This window comes from Salvelinus alpinus, chromosome 6 (genome assembly GCF_045679555.1).
Source record: "Salvelinus alpinus chromosome 6, SLU_Salpinus.1, whole genome shotgun sequence".
Taxonomy (NCBI): domain Eukaryota; kingdom Metazoa; phylum Chordata; class Actinopteri; order Salmoniformes; family Salmonidae; genus Salvelinus; species Salvelinus alpinus.
The window spans coordinates 31,678,593-31,698,135 of NC_092091.1; the positions used below are offsets into that span (position 1 = coordinate 31,678,593).

Sequence of the window (19,543 nt, forward strand, 5' to 3'; positions counted from 1 at the left end):
CAAAATAACAGATGAATAGTTGAAAGATTGAGCGAAAGAGAGACCGGCTGAGCTGAGTAGAGGATTGGAAGAGAGAGAGAGAGAAAGAAGCTAGTTAGGCCTAGAGAGAGTGAGAAAGCCAAATGATCAGTGAGATCGTCATCACTGGACCAGGGCAGTACAATGGCCAGTGGAGGTGGCTGCAGTGTGGAGGGGCCAGGTCAGTGCTGCTGCCAGGTTAAAACAATAGCCCAGTGCAGGAGGCCCAGATCCCAGTCAGCCCCGGGGAATGTGAGAGAGGAAACTCAGGGAACAATGCGCAAGGGTTCCTACGCCTCACTGGATACCGCCCCGACGCTACTCAGGCCTGCTTTCACGCCTGAGAAAAACAGGAAAACTGCCGGGCCGGGCTGGGCTGTCTCAGATTGTACAGCGCCCAAACACTTGGCTACACTCGCAGATAGACACAAGGTCATTCACTGAGTGGAGTACTGAGGATGACCCTCCTGTTATGTGAGAACGGAGCTGTGCTCCCTCCACGTGACAGAAACCCAGCCAGCTAATCCACCTGACCTGATCCCAAACAACAGCTGGAGTAGGTTGGGTAAGGACAGTTGCTGTACGCCCTCCCGTGGTCTGGACAAACACTACAGGAGTTGATAAAAGGAGCTTTCCGCAGTCAGCAAACATGGTCTGACATGACACACCTTTGATGCCTGTCTCAGCAGTGAATCACTTCCTGCAACACTTCTCCAATGCCTCTGGCCTTGCCCCTTCACCTGGCTCTCACATACCCCCTTCAGTTTTTCACAGGTCTGAAAGGACGACGGAGCTTCGCTTCATCCATCATTGCCTCCAAATATCCAGATCTTTCATAGATCTGAATACAGGGGGGGGGGGGTCATTGAAACCAGGCAGTCGCCATGTTGCCTCTCCTGAGATAGTTGTAAGGTCCGCCCATAGGCAACATGGTTGTCATTGCTGGGGAACGTGAGAATGTCACTTAACCAGCCCCCGGGTCACAATCACACACGTTTCGGTCTTGGCCAATCACCACTCATAACTAACAAGAGGGCTTCAAATTACCAGCTAGAGGCCAGAGTGTTGCACAGCACTATAAAACTGGTAGATTAAAGTGAACAGAACCAAACAGCTCCATTCCAGCTCTGCTACATTACTGCTTGCTCAAGAACCAATAAAAGAGTGCAATCTAAAGGTCAAACCTATTCTATTGATATGTTGCAGGAACCAACGTGCTCCTCTCTGTCCTGCAGAGACGTGCCTTTGCATACCTTGGCGTTTCCATGCTATCAGACAAGCACGGCAGTGCACACTTTGCCCGAAAGGAACCATTCAACAAGTTTCAGTGATCTATCAAGAAAGAGACTCATACGACACAAAGGAAATGATACAAACAAAGAACAGAACTCTTTCTTTGTGTGTTCTGTCTAATGGTGGTAGAGTGTATCAGTGTCAGACTGCGGTGACATTTCTCATGTCATACAGCTGACAGACAACACAACATAGTTCACAGCCTAGAGTCAAAACCACCGCCAGTGAGATTGACAAGTGCCTGACTGCCAAACAAAGTGCCCAAAACATCTATGCCACTTCCTAATATAGTGTTTAAAGCCCAGAGAATTAAAGGAATATTTAAACAAATAAAATTATTATTTCGGCCATAATAATCTTTCCCAGTTCCCACACTGCTTTGCTCTGAGCTGCTGTAACAGCCATGTAAGAACATCACAGTGCAAACAGCTCCTGCTAAACCTGTGTAACGTTACGTACCTTAAGGCCATAGAGCAGTGGCTGTACTGGGGCAGTCAGGAAGGAGAGGTCCCAACGATGTCAGTGCACAAGACTCTGAAACAAATAATTCAATTAGTTACCACACCAGTCAATCACCCACAGAGATGCATCCTGTAACAACCTCCTATACGGTGCATTCGGAAAGTATTCAGACCCCTAGACTTTTTCCACATTGAGGAAAACTTAACAATCTATACCCCAAAACGACAAAGAGAACACAGGTTTAGAAATTGTTGCAAATGTATTAATACAAAACAGAAATACCCTATTTACATAAGTATTCAGACCCTTTGCTATGAGACTTGAAATTGAGCTCAGGTACATCCTGTTTCCATTGATCAGACGTTAAATGGAAACGGTCAGAACACCTCTAACTCCACAGCACATCAGTATTTAAAAAGGCAGCAAAACAAACTCATTCACACACACTCACAGTGGAATGAGGCATCTTTCTCCAAAATGCACAGACAAAATGCTTCACACACACACTGACAGACCTGTGAATAATAGATTAACTTCCTGTTACAGCTCAGACCGCAACACCGGAAAGGTGTGTTACCAGACCAGACAGAACAAGTGGAGCAGAGAATAAGACCATAAAGGCCCTTTTTACCTCACTGGGTTGGGGAGTAACAGATTAGGGTAAGTGCACCTGTTAAGCCTTCCAAAATCTAAGTTTAGATATTTCTAACATATACTGCCCTACTTTTTGTAAGAAAAGTAGAGATAAAATTAAAGATGAACCTCTCATGTAAGGTTGACTTTACAACAACAACAACAAAAATCTCTCTCTCTCTCTCATGGTGTACAAGATACCGGTGTGATTCGCGCTGAGTGGACTGAACCATTGTGGAGGCCGTGGGAATGGCAAAGTCCATCAGACCGGTGCTTCTGAGACAGGTGCTACTGAAAATGAATATGGTTATATTACATAATAACAATGGTGTGACACTAATACAAAATATTATTTTATAACAAATGCGCTTTCTCCCTCATTGGAGAGTGGTCGCTGTCCACGGTTCTAAAACACATCAGTGTGCTGTTGAATTTGGTGCCTTTTCCTAGACCATGATGCTATGTGCACAATAGCAAAGTTACCCAGCCTATCGGTTTTTAGAACAATGCCCCGGAAGCAGCAGCAGAGCTGGGATATGAGAAAGCAGCCCTTGCCTTGTCTAAGAAAAGTGAGGAAACCAAAACTTAAAATCAGGTTTATAATCAATAGCCTAACTGTTAGATGTGCCTGGCTTTATAAATCAATATATCTATAGAAATAAGACAGAACCTGCTTCTGTTGCCGGTTGTTTAATAGCCTACTGATTCCGTCAGCAACAAACCTCACGTAACATGTCAAGTAAACAGTTTCACAAATTCGGCTGTTTTTTTTTAACATCTTTTCTTTGCTGTAATAAAGGCTTTACACTGTTCCAAATTATCAGAAATTATATTTATAATGATGCTCCTTTATCTTTCTCATAATTATGATAATATGTTATCATTAGTAGGCTTAGTACAGCACCCTTTATAACCACCATCGCGCTGTAGGTCTAAGAGCACATCCTACATAGTCTTAATTAGGAATGCACAATATAAAAAAATATATATATATTTTTAAGTGAACATATCGGAATCGGCTGATATTAACAAAAAATGCCAACATCGGTATCGGCCGATGTCTAGTTTAATGCCGATGTGCAAAACCGATGTCAAAGCTGACGTGCATACCTATATAACGTAGGTACATGATGTAATTACACCACATAAAAATTTGCACAACACAGCATTCCTAACCTAGCCCACAACGTCTGCTGTGTGGATCGAGCAGTCATTTGAAAGAGTAAGAATTTCAGCGAGACAACTCAAAGGCGAAATCAATTAAAGCCAAGAGAATGGAATTCATTGCCCTTGACAATCAACCGTTCCCTGTCGTGGGTGATGTTGGCTTTCGCCGACTGGTCGAGCACTGGTATACACTACCAAGTGTGCTATTTTTCAGATGTTGCCCTACCGGAGTTACACAGTAATAGCGTCACTGCTATTAGCTTCACGACATAGATACTATGGAATGCCATTTGAGTCTTTGCGTGTCAAAAACGATACAGTAGCACTGTCAAAGCTGTACAAAAAAAGTCTGCAAACACAGGCCACGAATGATGTGTTTACAATACAGTAATAAAGCATCATTTGTTTGACCGCAACTTCCGGGGTAGCTAGCTACAATGACCTGTAGAAACTGCAGTAATTTTCATTATTCTTAGCAATGATTTAGGAATCCTTGAGTAAGTATTAGCTAGGTTGCCACTTGTTGTTCACCTATTGAAATTGAACTTCAGTTCATGAAAATAAATAGCTAGCCAGCTACTTAACCCTGTTGCCCAAAGCTAACGTTACAAGCAGCCAGCTAGCTTCATCTGGCTAGTGAGGCTCGACCTGCCCGGGTTGTGAAGCTAGCCGGCCCTACAACTCATCCAGAACGCCGCAGCCCGTCTGGTGTTCAACCTTCCCAAGTTCTCTCACGTCACCCCGCTCCTCCGCTCTCTCCACTGGCTTCCAGTTGAAGCTCGCATCCGCTACAAGACCATGGTGCTTGCCTACGGAGCTGTGAGGGGAACGGCACCTCCGTACCTTCAGGCTCTGATCAGGCCCTACACCCAAACAAGGGCACTGCGTTCATCCACCTCTGGCCTGCTCGCCTCCCTACCTCTGAGGAAGTACAGTTCCCGCTCAGCCCAGTCAAAACTGTTCGCTGCTCTGGCACCCCAATGGTGGAACAAACTCCCTCACGACGCCAGGTCAGCGGAGTCAATCACCACCTTCCGGAGACACCTGAAACCCCACCTCTTTAAGGAATACCTAGGATAGGATAAAGTAATCCTCCTAACCCCCCCCTCCCCCTTAAAAGAGTTAGATGCACTATTGTAAAGTGGTTGTTCCACTGGATATCATAAGGTGAATGCACCAATTTGTAAGTTGCTCTGGATAAGAGCGTCTGCTAAATGACTTAAATGTAGCCACAATAAGGATTAGGTACAATAGCGGAATTTGGAGTTTGCCTTCAAAATAAAAGTACCTCTTTGAATTTGATGCAAATTCATACAAATAGTAGAATTAAGCCATACTTTTATTTTGAAGGCTAACTGCAAAGTCCCTTATTTTGGCTAATCGTTATTGTGGCTAGCTTCACATAGATGGGTCCAACCACCATTAATCAAATAAGAACTGTCTTATAAATTAGGGTTATTTTAGATGACACCTAGCTATATAATTAGCTAGCTAGCTATAGCTACTGAAACAGTTGTTGTTTTGCTATGCTTTTGGGGAAGAACATTGTTTGCATCCATGAGCTAGCTAGCTTTAGAATAAACATTTTTTTATGACCAGCACTGTTGCGCGAGACAACTTGACCAGCATCATAGCATACGTATCGATGAATCGTTGTGACATATGAAATACGAGAGAGTGTAATCAATGTGTAATAACTACGGAAAAAAATGTATGAACGCGTTAAATTATTATGTGACATGCAGTCATATTCAGGTCCTGATTGGTCAACAAGCTTATTTGACACGCAAAGACCAAAACGGCGTTCCATAGAAACCCTGGTTGAGAACGAAACGACTGAACAACGAAACAGCACAGCAAGTAAGTGAAAGAAATAGGTTTTGATTATGTTTTACTGTTAATGGGGACATGCGTAAATGCCAACAAAATAACTTTTTGGACAGTGTGGTGTGTGTGTGTGCAATAGAGGTCGACCGATTAAATCGGAATGGCCGATTAATTAGGGCCGATTTATTTATATATATTTTTTTTAATTACACCTTTATTTAACTAGGCAAGTCAGTTAAGAACACATTCTTATTTTCAATGACCGCCTAGGAACGTTCTGCCTCGTTCAGCTCGGGGGATCCAATCTTGCAACCTTACAGTTAACTAGTCCAATGCTCTAACACCTGATTATATTGCACTCCACGAGGAGCCTGCCTGTTACGCGAATGCAGTAAGCTAAGGTAAGTTGCTAGCTAGCATTAAACTTATCTTATAAAAAACAATCAATGACTGTCATTGCTCCAATGTGTACTTAACCATAAACATCAATGCCTTTCTTAAAATCAATACACAAGTACAGTGGGGAGAACAAGTATTTGATACACTGACGATTTTGCAGGTTTTCCTACTTACAAAGCATGTAGAGGTCTGTAATTTTTATCATAGGTACACTTCAACTGTGAGAGAAGGAATCTAAAACAAAAATCCAGAAAATCACATTGTATGATTTTTAAGTAATTAATTGGCATTTTATTGCATGACATAAGTATTTGATACATCAGAAAAGCAGAACTTAATATTTGGTACAGAAACCTTAGTTTGCAATTACAGAGATCATACGTTTCCTGTAGTTCTTGACCAGGTTTGCACACACTGCAGCAGGGATTTTGGCCCACTCCTCCATACAGACCTTCTCCAGATCCTTCAGGTTTCGGGGCTGTCGCTGGGCAATACGGACTTTCGGCTCCCTCCAAAGATTTTCTATTGGGTTCAGGTCTGGAGACTGGCTAGGCCACTCCAGGACCTTGAGATGCTTCTTACGGAGCCACTCCTTAGTTGCCCTGGCTGTGTGTTTCGGGTCGTTGTCATGCTGGAAGACCCAGCCACGACCCATCTTCAATGCTCTTACTGAGGGAAGGAGGTTGTTGGTCAAGATCTCGCGATACATGGCCCCATCCATCCTCTCCTCAATACGGTGCAGTTGTCCTGTCCCCTTTGCAGAAAAGCATCCCCAAAGAATGATGTTTCCACCTCCATGCTTCACGGTTGGGATGGTGTTCTTGGGGTTGTACTCATCCTTCTTCTTCCTCCAAACACGGCGAGTGGAGTTTAGACCAAAAAGCTCTATTTTTGTCTCATCAGACCACATGACCTTCTCCCATTCCTCCTCTGGATCATCCAGATGGTCATTGGCAAACTTCAGACGGGCCTGGACATGCGCTGGCTTGAGCAGGGGGACCTTGCGTGCGCTGCAGGATTTTAATCCATGACGGCGTAGTGTGTTACTAATGGTTTTCTTTGAGACTGTGGTCCCAGCTCTCTTCAGGTCATTGACCAGGTCCTGCCGTGTAGTTCTGGGCTGATCCCTCACATTCCTCATGATCATTGATGCCCCACGAGGTGAGATCTTGCATGGAGCCCCAGACCGAGGGTGATTGACCGTCATCTTGAACTTCTTCCATTTTCTAATAATTGTGCCAACAGTTGTTGCCTTCTCACCAAGCTGCTTGGCTATTGTCCTGTAGCCCATCCCAGCCTTGTACAGGTCTACAATTTATCCCTGATGTCCTTACACAGCTCTCTGGTCTTGGCCATTGTGGAGAGGTTGGAGTCTGTTTGATTGAGTGTGTGGACAGGTGTCTTTTATACAGGTAACGAGTTCAAACAGGTGCAGTTAATACAGGTAATGAGTGGAGAACAGGAGGGCTTCTTAAAGAAAAACTAACAGGTCTGTGAGAGCCGGAATTCTTACTGGTTGGTAGGTGATCAAATACTTATGTCATGCAATAAAATGCAAATTAATTACTTAAAAATCATACAATGTGATTTTCTGGATTTTTGTTTTAGATTCCGTCTCTCATAGTTGAAGTGTACCTATGATAAAAATTACAGACCTCTACATGCTTTGTAAGTAGGAAAACCTGCAAAATCGGCAGTGTATCAAATACTTGTTCTCCCCACTGTATATATTTTTAAACCTGCATATTTAGCTAAAAGAAATCCAGGTTAGCAGGCAATATTAACCAGGTGAAATTGTGTCATTTCTCTTGCGTTCATTGCACGCAGAGTCAGGATATATGCAACAGTTTGGGCCGCCTGGCTCTTTGCAAACTAATTTGTCAGAATTTTACGTAATTATGACATAACATTGAAGGTTGTGCAATGTAACAGGAATATTTAGACTCATGGATGCCACCCGTTAGATAAAATACAGAACGGAATAAATGTTTTGTTTCGAGGTGATAGTTTCCGGATTAGTCAAAGGTATATGGTTTAGAGAGAAATAGTCAACGCGTTATAATTCCTGTAATAACTTGCGGCTGAACTTGAAAGGGGTTCCTTCGTTATTTTACCGTTCATGTCTTCCATAGAGAATGTCTTGATCTACTTAAAATAAGGTCAGTGTTTCGTGGAGGAGCAGACTGACAGGGGACCATGCAGACAAGCTCTGCTTTCTGCACTACAACCTAAAACTTCTTAACTGGGAATATTGAAGACCCATGAAAGCTGGTGGTTCGTTTTAACATATGTTCTCATGTTATGAGACTAAATTGATTTTATTTATGTATTATATTAAGTTAAAATAAAAGTGTTCATTGAGTATTGTTGCAATTGTCATTATTAAAAATAAAAAATAAATCCTCCCAATCGGCCGATTAATCGGTATCGGCTTTTTTTGTCCTCCAATAATCGGTATCGGCGTTGAAAAATCATAAAATCGGTCGACCTCTAGTGTGTAATCTTTATTTAACTCGTGAAATCAGTTAAGAACAAATTCTTATTTACAATGACGGCCTACCCCGGCCAAACCTGGCCAATTGTGCGCCGCCCTATGGGACTCCCAATCACGGCCAGATGTGATACAGCCTGGATTCAAACCAGGGACTGTAGTGCATCCCAGGCACTGAGATGCAGTGCCTTAGACCCCTGCATCCATGTGTGTGTGTAACTATTTAACTGTACTAGAACGCTTAAAAGAACGCACATTTTTTTTTGTAATAATTGGTTATCAGTATCGTTTTTCTGGCAAGGGGGAAAAAATTAATAAAATCGGATATCAGTACCAGCCAAAAATGTCATATTGGTGCTTCACTAGTCTTAATACAGTAACTTACTTAGAAGTTTAAATATAGGCCTATAAGCCACTGTATCAATCAAATCATTTGTTCATGTCATCACGCAGAATATGCGTCATTCATGATTTGAAATGCAAATCAAGCATTTTAGTTTTAAAATGAAATAAAGCGAGCCTTGAATAAATAGCTTAAACAATAAATGAACCGTTCCATTTCGGAAATTGCATTCACGAACAAATGCGACTTTTTAGTCTTTACTGTAATAAAGGCTTAACAAAAAAAATCAAAAAGTTTACTCTGTACGCGTATACTTTATTTAGTGTTGTTTACATTGTTCCAAAAGGTCCGAAAAATGATATTGTAATCTGCAGAATAAAGCACCTGTTCGGCACACACAATATGCACGCAGTGCTTGTGCCTTAACTTATTTTTCTTGATCTCCAGTATTTTCAACAACTAGGTCACATTTATTCCACACATCTGACTTTCCCTTTACCTCATGAGCAACCTGTAAATATTCCCCCGTTTCGAGTTGTCACGTCCTCTGCATCCATTGTGCTGACGTGTTACGGTGTTCAGTTTGTTATATCCAATGTATTGATGGGATTATAATATGCTATAGGTCAGGTCCTATTGTTCCCTATTTGGACGGGATTCTTTTTTTTTTTACTGGGATTAGTCGGGTAATGTAATTATGTGCATGAGCACAAAACATCATTTTTGTCCCGTCCGAGTCTGCCATGTCAGTAATTTTTACATTGCAGGAGTGTAACATTTCCATTCAGAAAAAACTGTTTTTTTGACAGGTGTGCAAGAAAAATGTATCAACTCGAGCATAAACTAAACTCAGTAAAAAAAATAAACGTCTCTTTTTCAGGACCGTGTCTTTCAAAGATAATTCGTAAAAATCCAAATAACTTCACAGATCTTCATTGTAAAGGGTTCAAACACTGTTCACCATGCTTGTTCAGTGAACCATAAACAATTAATGAACATGCACCTGTGGAACGGTCGTTAAGACACTAACAGCTTACAGACGGTAGGCAATTAAGGTCACAGTTATGAAAACGTAGGACACTAAAGAGGCCTTTCAACTGACTCTGAAAAACACCAAAAGAAAGATGCCCAGGGTCCCTGCTCATCTGTGTGAATGTAACTTAGACATGCTACAAGGAGGCATGAGGACTGCAGATGTGGCCAGGGCAATAAATTGCAATGTCCGTACTGTGAGACGCCGAAGACAGCGCTACAGGGAGACAGGATGGACAGCTGATCGTCCTTGCAGTGGCAGACCACGTGTAACACCTGCACAGGATCGGTACATCCGAACATCACACCTGCGGGACAGGTACAGGACGGCAACAACAACTGCCCGAGTTACACCAGGAACGCACAATCCCTCCATCAGTGCTCAGACTGTCCGCAAAAGGCTGAGAGAGGTTGGACTGAGGGCTCGTAGGCCTGTTGTAAGGCAGGTCCTCACCAGACATCACCGGCAACAACATTGCCTGTGGACACAAACCCACCGTTGCTGGACCAGACAGGACTGGTAAAAAGTGTTCTTCACTGACGAGTTGCGGTTTTGTCTCACCAGGGGTGATGGTCGGATTCGCATTTATCGTCGACGGAATGAGTGTTACACCGAGGCCTGTACTCTGGAGCGGGATCGATTTGGAGGTGGAGGGTCTGTCATGGTCTGGTGCGATGCGTCACAGCATCATCGGACTGAGCTTGTTGTCATGGCAGGCAATCTCAACGCAGTGCGTTACAGGGAAGACATCCTCCTCCCTCATGTGGTACCCTTCCTGCAGGCTCATCCTGACATGACCCTCCAGCATGCCAATGCCACCAGCCACACTGCTCGTTCTATGCGTGATTTCCTGCATGACAGGAATGTCAGTGTTCTGTCATAGCCAGCGAAGAGTCCGGATCTCAATCCCATTGAGCACGTCTGGGACCTGTTGGATCGGAGGGTGAGAGCTAGGGCAATTCCCCCCAGAAATGTCCGGTAACTTGCAGGTGCCTTGGTGGAAGAGTGGGGTAACATCTCACAGCAAGAACTGTCAATCTGGTGCAGTCCAGGTGCACTGTAGTACTTAATGCAGCTGGTGGCCACACCAGATACTGACTGTTACTTTTGATTTTGACCCCCCCCCCCTTTGTTCAGGGACACATTATTCCATTTCTGTTAGTCACATGTCTGTGGAACTTGTTCAGTTTGTCTCAGTTGTTGAATCTTATGTTCATACAAATATTTACACATGTTAGGTTTCCGGAAAAAAAAACACAGCTGATGTTTATTTTTCTGCTGAGTTTATATATGAATGGACTACATGTAGCCTATCAACGTTCACAGTGAATGCTTTGGTTTATATGTTTTGTGCCTATGAATTGAATATTGCCAAATGCATCAGTAAAACGTAGCCCATTTAAATGCAACCTTTGCGTTAATGGATCGCAAAGCAGCAGCATGTAACTGACCTAAACGTTTGGAAATGATCAGTTAACTTTCTCATCCATTGCCTTAAAATGCATCTCAAGTTGGGGTAGTGTGAAGATTGATAAAGAAAATATATATTTCATCCATTTTAGAATAAGGCTGTAACGTAACATAACAAAATGTGGACAAAGGGGTCTGAATACTTTACGAATGCACTGCATGTCAATCTACTATCACCCATATTAGAAACGTTTGCCTACTCCATTGGGCAGCTTGTCGTTCTGCGCGAGAAAGAAGTAGCCTATTCCAGACTCTAGGACAGCTGTGGGACGATAAATCCCAATTTCATACAACCATTAGGCCTAGACTACATAAAAATAAACAAGTAAAAAGCAAATGAGGCTCATGCAACATTTAACATAACAAACTATTTATTCACATTATAAGCTGGGCGGCAGTGTAGCCCAGTGGTTAGAGTGTTGGACTAGTAACCAAAAAGTTGCAAGATCGAATCCCCGAGCTGACAAGGTACAAAATCTGTCGTTCTGCCCCTGAACAAGGCAGTTAACCCATTGTTCCTAAGCCGTCATTGAAAATAAGAATTTGTTCATAACTGACTTGCCTGGTTAAATAAAGGTAAATAAATAAATAAGCGCACAAGCCAGCAGGATACGTGTGAATGTTTGTTCCATAATGAAACTAGCGTAAAACGCCATTGTGAGCAGTTTCATGTGACCGATGAAAATATCCATTAGAAATTTAATAAGAGGGGAGATTTAAAATATGCAACAATTAGCATGGGTTGCTAATATGACTAGGATTGTGCCTTTGACTACTGGACAATGAAAAGTTGATTTGAAAACAAATAGAGCATGAGAGAAAAAGGCTACTGGTTTCAATGGCACATTGGCACGTCTTTATAAAAGAATAGGCTACTTTGAAGCAAGGTAAGACATGCCCCAGTATGTAGTAAAGCGTTCAAGCTTCAAACAAGTACGTAAATGTTTTCAAATCCATGCTGCCTCCAGCTCATTGCAAAGTGGTGTGTGACGCGCTGAAGCCTGCCTAGTTGCCTATGCACTTGAATGGCGAATTGGAAGCGCGCTTCAATTACCAGTTGAGAAATAAAAGTAGCTTTCTTTAAATCGTGACATTTTTAAAAATGTATTGTTGCGCAATGATTGTGCTTATAAAAGCACGTTTCAGTCCAGCTTCATTAAAACAGCTATTTGAGCTGTATTAGCAGCTCTCGACATACATCGACTGGTAGGCTATTTCAATCAATGAATAAGCCAAAATGCATTTTATCGCAAAGGGATTTTTTCTCTCTCCCTTCTCCCGGACAATTGATCAGCGCCAATTTAATCAGTTATGCATTTATTTGGGGTCCAAAAGGCAGCTAACGAAACCCCTGCCATCTATATATAGACCCATGACAAGCAGCAGAAGTACAGAGTTGCACTCATGCATTTTGCAGCTTGGAAATAATAACATTGACGACATTTACGTAACTAGGCCTACCTACACACTATGACCGGTTGTGACAGACGTGCTGAAATAGACATTGTCGTGGGGTGAGAGTAAGAAGCCTGGACAACAAAGGGCACCACAGTATGCAGCACCAACCTGATCAATGGTTAAGTGAAACTGAAATTCCGCCAGGGTTTTCTAGGTCAGACAGGATGCTGATCTCATCTGCAAGTGAGAATATACTGTATTATCTTGATCTCACCACTGGTGCAGTCATGACTGGGGTGAGGTCTCACTATTATTACCCCCCCCCCCATCATCCAGGTACCAAACACAGGCCTGTGTTGTGCTTTACACATGGAGCCACACCCATTTCTGTAATGGTAATGCAAAAGGGACAAAGAAGAACCAAGTACATCTGGTTCACCAGCACTAAAATGACAGGCTTTGCCCTGGCATAATTACTACATTCCTATGGAGCGGAAACATCACTAGCTTCTGACAGAGAAGGAGTTCATGCTACCACCCAAACAGGACCCCCTTATTTGCATGTTTTAAAAGCTCTTCCTCACAAATAGTGTGCTTTCTAAAAATAGAGGTATGTGAAGCCTAGTACACATCCCTGAAAGTTCCAATCCAAACACACTGTATGAGGTGTGAGAGAGGTACAGAGTTGGCTTTCCTTGGGCCAAGGACAGGGTGGTTTCTTTGGTGAAGTCAGTCCCAAACATTAATTATCCTGCTCCAAACCAGTTCTCCCGACCCAAAAATAATCTGCCTCAGCAAGGTCCAATTATAGGCTATTTCTAGCTGAACTTACCCCACATTTCTGTGTATTACAGAACACAGCCTTTGAATCCAAAGAGAAAGGATCTCTCTCATTTTAGGATCACTATGACTCAAGAAGGGGGGGGGCTTGTCGGATGAAGAACAGCTATTTAAACAGTAACTTGCATGACCTTTCAGTTTAACATGCTCTTCATTATTGCCGGTGGATACCCACTGCAGCAGTTCAGATTAATGATTTAGCTCCAAGCAAACACAGTCATGCCTCCAACCTTTTCAGTTAGGTTTAGTAGATCATTTGGCAAGAGATCCAGCATCACAGTCACCAGGCAAGCAAATACAGGCTGTAATTCAGCTGGTAATAAGAATACAGCCGGATGTAGTTCACACTCTAAATCCAGGTTTCCTTTAAGTTCTCTTGATAAGGCAGTAGATGAACTGTTGAGAGGTCATAGGTCAGTCAGATACAGAGAGTTCAGAAGCAAGGCAAGATATTTGTGCAGCCCTGTAGGTAAATAATGGTAAGCATCATATATTTGTTAACCAGATGGCAGAGGCGCAAAAAGTGTCAGTCAGTTGGTCAGTACAGGGACAAAGCAGTAAGAGAGGGTGAAGGACAACAGTGTCAGTCTGATGGGACAGGAGAAACAGTGAGACACCGGGCTCAATAAGAAGTGAAATGCTCTTTACTGCACAGTTATTATTTGGCTCCTGTAAATCTAACCACCACACTCCAGTGATAAGTGATCCATGGCCCTCCTCTGTCTCATCCTGAGAGGAGACAAGCCCATGGCCTGACAAGAGAACCATTCAACCAGAGGCCAGCTCTTAGTTGCCTTCAAAAACATTAGCTTCAGCGGAGTCAATCACCACCTTCCGGAGACACCTGAAACCCCACCTCTTTAAGGAATACCTAGGATAGGATAAAGTAATCCTTCTAACCCCCCCCCCCCTTAAAAGAGTTAGATGCACTATTGTAAAGTGGTTGTTCCACTGGATATCATAAGGTGAATGCACCAATTTGTAAGTCGCTCTGGATAAGAGCGTCTGCTAAATGACTTAAATGTTAAAATGTTAAAAACATCATGCCACCTTGAAATTTGAGAGACCTTGCTCAATTGTACCAAGGTATTAACATTGTTCATTCCATGTACCTGATGTGTGTGCAAATCCTTAGCAACAATCAAGTCGTATTGATCGGAATTATACAGACATGACATAATGCTGGTATGAAAAGAGAACACAGTACTTCTGTTTTCAGTCCATGAATACCTGCACAACCTCATAGAGAGATTTCAGAGGAAAATGTTTCTTCACAAACGTGTCATGATGGTCACATGTTGGGTGTATGAGAGAAACTATTTTGATAACAGCGCAAATAAATGAGGACAAGCTGCAAAATTAACTCCTTGCAAAGGGGAGCCAGGGATGCTTAGTCAGGGCCATTCTTAGTGAGCCTGGCCTTTCATCCCTACACTCAATGCCATTAATGTCTTACCAGATTAAACCAAAAACACTCATTCCCTGGAATTATGCCCCGGATAATTGCAGATAGATGTCCCTCTGCAATCTAGAGGGATTCCCTGCTGTTCCTATGCACATAGACCCAGTGTGTGTGTCTGTGTACAGTGCAATCACACACCTGTACTGCCATCAGATGCTTATCCTTGCAGGGTGAGGCCGGGAGTATGAGTCAACCACACAGAGAGAGACATGTATGGGATGGGGAAGACAGGGCCCTCACTGTACCTTACACTCACTTTAAAAAGTCACCACAACAAACCAGACTGCCACTAATCCTAGGAAAATCTAACAGCCTCCTGTCCTGACTATGACAATCTAGTGATGTTTTTTTAATAAAAATAATAAATTCTAACCCATTATGATGCATCAGCATTATAAGTTATGTAAGATGTGGCCTGTTATTCAACAATGAAAGAGCACCAGTCCTTGAATTAAGTGGTTACTGATTATTCAGAGCTTGTACAACACCCATGTGGGAGTGACACAGACAAACTTTTCTCCAGATGAGAAGTGCATTGTAAAGGCCTCGGGGTCCACAGGCTACGTCTGAAATAGTTCAGCCCTCTCCACCTCCAGGCTCATTGCAAATTGACCAGATTCCTCTGTGTGTCTGTGTTCCCATTTCAGTGCTTGCCTCCAGAAAACAAGAACAAACTCCCCATTGTCTGTCTGTTGCACTCAACAGAGCAGAAAGTTCTAAGAATGTTAGACATGAAACACAACTATTCCCCCGTACAAACACACCAGAAGACAGTGGCAGCTGACAGGCGACCCTATTATGATTGATCTTTACTGTGCAGTGTGTACACTGCCAAACGTTTTCACAGACACTGATGTTTGGTTCCCATGCCAGTCTGGATGTGGCCCAATTTAAGAGGGGGACAAAAACAGCTGCTAAACAGGACAAATGAAACTTGGCTGTTTCTGTAATTACACACTTGGAAGAAAGAGTGCCCAGTAGCAATTACAGAATGTTAGCTATTACAGTTCTGATTGGAGGTTAACTTTATATCTAGCACCTATACATCAAGGTAGAGTGAGAAATCACCCAGCAATGATATTTATAGAGAATGCAATCTTTGGGGGAGAGAATGATATTCCTTGTTGTTGGGCTACAGGCCTAGGCATACACAACTAACATTGAATACAATTTTGGGGTATATTGGCATTACAAAGTAAAGGCGTTCCCGAAGTAAGATTGAGCTGTATAATAACAAGTGTATATGGATATTTGCTGATTATCCTGAAACATTAGTTGTATCCTAGCTAGTAACTTATTACTTATTCTTGCCAGTCAAATTGCCAATACATTGTGTCAGGAACAATTTACCGGACGTAAATCAACGGATGGACGGAGGCAAAACAAAAGAAACAGGGGGTTATAGTTCGCTATAACTAACGTTACATAATATACTAACAGCGAACTTGCTACTGTACCAGCATTATCATTGTGCTGCGTCTTCTATATTGCATCGTAGCTAACGGTTAGCTTGGTTGGTTAATGTTAGCTAGCGTGGAATTTGTTCCTGACACCATAACTAGCTTGCTGACAACTGTAGTATACTCATTCAAGTATTTCTGGTGCTTGCCAAAATCCTGACAACATGGCTAACTAAGGTTATGGCAAAGATTTGTATAACTAACCCTCATAGCTCATTGTTCTATCTGTGTCTATGTAGCTAACTTACCTAGAAAATAAATAGCTTCTAGCTAGCGTAAGCTAGTTAACTGGGCTAACGTGAGCTAACTAGCAACGTGGGTGCGCTTTAGCCAACTAACTAACTGCAACATATGGCAGACAAACGGTTAGTTAACGGCTGCTAGTTGTTATCGAAGCAATTCGTTAACTAACCAATTTGTACGAAACGTTAGCTACTCATAAATTAGCTTGCTAACCTGAACTGCCTAGCTAGCTAGCTGTGGTGGGACCGAGTATTTCAAATCTCGGCCGAGCTTACCTCTTTTAAAGTGCGCTTAGCTTGTTTCCTAGCAATCCAACTCCTTTGGCATGCTAAACTAGTTTAGCTTTTTCCAACAGTGAAGCTTCGCCGGGCTCGCATAAATTATATTTCAACATTTGTCTATGTCCCCACCTCCCTTTTCCTTTCATTCTTTTTTTAGAACGTTCATTTCTTTCAAAGACCTAAAACTCGTCCAATGGCAACTACCCTCCTCTTTGAGAAGGGTGTAATTGCAGATCACAATTAAGGGCGTTTCTTGACGTCAAGTTACTCCCATTGTTGCTCGACATTGATCCGTGGTCGTTTATTTCGCGTCGGGCACATCAGTTGTTGACAAATGTAACATTATAACTAAGACTACCCCTTTTCCTAACTTGAACCTTTATCCTCCTAACCTGCCACGTGAATTATCCTCGTCATCCTAACCTCCAACTTTAACAAATCATCTATGATATCAAGGAACGCCCACATCAAGAAACACCCCGAATTGTGGTCTGCAATTACACCATATTGTCCTCTTTGACAGATTCGGGCATTGGTAAACGATTTTGCAGTTTGTCTTGCATTTTAAGATTAGTATAAACCTATTGTATCAATGGTTTTATTTTTTCAGCCTCTGGCAATCTTACGTCTCTCTGCATTGACTGGATGGTGTCCCTGAGAATGAGTGGTAAGGGGCTTTCAAACTGACGCTACCGCAGTGTAAAATTTCAAGTGCTAGTCGGAAACTAGGAAACTCGGCAATGTTCTACTTGCTAACTGGTTGTAGCTGAGCTGTACACATGCTGCTGTCAATCAGTTAGCAAGTTGGACATTACAGAGCTTCCTAGCTCCGACTAGCACGTGAACGCGGCATTAGCCACTAGGCAGCTATCTATCCCCCTGCTCCCCTGACGCTTTGATGCGTTTGGACTGGGTCTGCTTCTGTACACGTGACGCCCTCTGGTGGTGGTGTACAACAGCAGGTTCCCTGTTTTTTCCCTAATTCCAAGTGGTCTTGAACGCACTGAAGTCGTACATTTCCGAGTTCCCAGTTGTTTTGAACGCGGCATACCTTGCGTAAACGCTGGATATCAGAGGGCGCATGAGTATTTAGGCATGTGGCTAACTGGCTATGGTTTGATATTGTAACGACCCTGGGTTTATAAACCCCAGGGTCGTTACAATATCATCATCTGCATCAAGATAGAACAAGGCTTGACGGAAAAAATGGCGTCCGATGAGAGGGCAAAAATGAGATGTACAGTACAAGTCAGAAGTTTGGACACACCTAATTCAAGGGTTTTTCTTTATTTGTAGTATTTTCTACATTGTAGAATAATAGTGAAGACATCAAAACTATGAAACAACACACATGGAATCATGTAGTAACCAAAAAAAAGAGTTAAACAAATCAGAATATATTTTAGATTCTTCAGTAGCCACCCTTTGCCTTGATGACAGCTTTGCAACCTCTTGGCATTCTCTCAACCAAATCAAACTTTATTTGCAACATGCGCCAAATACAACATGTGTAGATCTTACCATTAAATGCTTACTTACAAGCCCTTAATTACATGTTGACCACACCGCTCGCGTCCGTGCTCAAGCTTGCAAAATAAATGTACACATACATGTTATTCCATCATTGCGCGCCAACGAGCGTATGCGTTGCCACACACTAAAATAGACGTTGCTTCTATTTTTGTCGCAGAACATGCTGCAAGTCCTGCTTCTCCCATCTCCTCACTGGTTTATAGAAGCAGATACCTACGTGTCATCTCCTCATTTGGTTATACCCACATGGGTGATTGAAAGACGAACTGTGTTGCCGGTCGGTGTAGTAATACTATGAAAGTTTAGATGCCAATCACCATATAAAGTCCAAAGAAGAAAAAGAAGCCTTATAGGTTGACCACGCGACGCGAGCGTTGCAAAATAAATTTAGAAATCTATGTTATTCAAGTATTGCACCCACACTGCTCGCGCGCGTCAACGAGCGTCTGCGTTGCCAAGGGCTAAAATAGAAGTCCTTTCTATTTCTGACGCAGATCGCGCTGCAAGTCCTGCCTCTCCCATCTCCTCATTGGTTTATAGAAGCAGGTACCTACGTGTCATCTCCTCATTTGGTTATACCCACATGGGTGATTGAAAGACGAACTGTGTTGCCGGTCGGTGTAGTAATACTATGAAAGTTTAGATGCCAATCACCATAAGTTCAAAGATGAAAAAGCCTGGAAGGAGGAGAGATGACTAGAAACTATTCGGTTGACTGTTTTATGTGTGGATTAATTGTCAGGTAAAATAACAACTCAATGTTTATATCCCAGGATAAATTAGCTAGCAACAGCAAGCTAGCTAGCTAAATTGCCATAAATGTTTAATGCTTTTTGACCTATCCCCAAATTAATATTTCAACCTGGGTGTCCTGATCGCTTCTGGTGTGGGTGAACAAAATCAACCTGCATGTGGAAGCACGCGCGCGGTAAGCATGTATGTCATGCTATAGCATAAGGATGCCAAAGGTCAGGGAACATGGTCAGAAGTAGTGCACTATAAAGGGAACATGGTGCCATTTGGTAGACATACCAGATCTTCCCCTCTCTATTCCTCTCTTGAGCTCTCTTTTACTCAAGCATATAGCTACTGAAGTGTTTTGGGCATGCATTGTTAAAATAAAGAGCTATAAGGATGTATGGATTCTGTATGCACTTATGACAACATTATTTATTCTCAGTCTTACCAAT

General features: G+C 42.5%; 1 protein-coding gene across 1 annotated transcript in view; it reads right to left on the minus strand.

Annotated features, from left to right (window-relative positions):
• LOC139578560 (protein furry homolog-like) overlaps window positions 1–16,979 on the minus strand; it is a 91,009-nt gene extending 74,030 nt beyond the window's left edge. The window contains exons 1-2 of the mRNA XM_071406337.1: window positions 16,815–16,979; window positions 1,771–1,845 (exon numbers count right to left, since the gene is read on the minus strand). The gene's annotated coding sequence lies outside the window, so the exon portion shown is untranslated. The remainder of the gene's footprint in view (window positions 1–1,770; window positions 1,846–16,814) is intronic.
• Window positions 16,980–19,543: the final 2,564 nt, after the last annotated feature.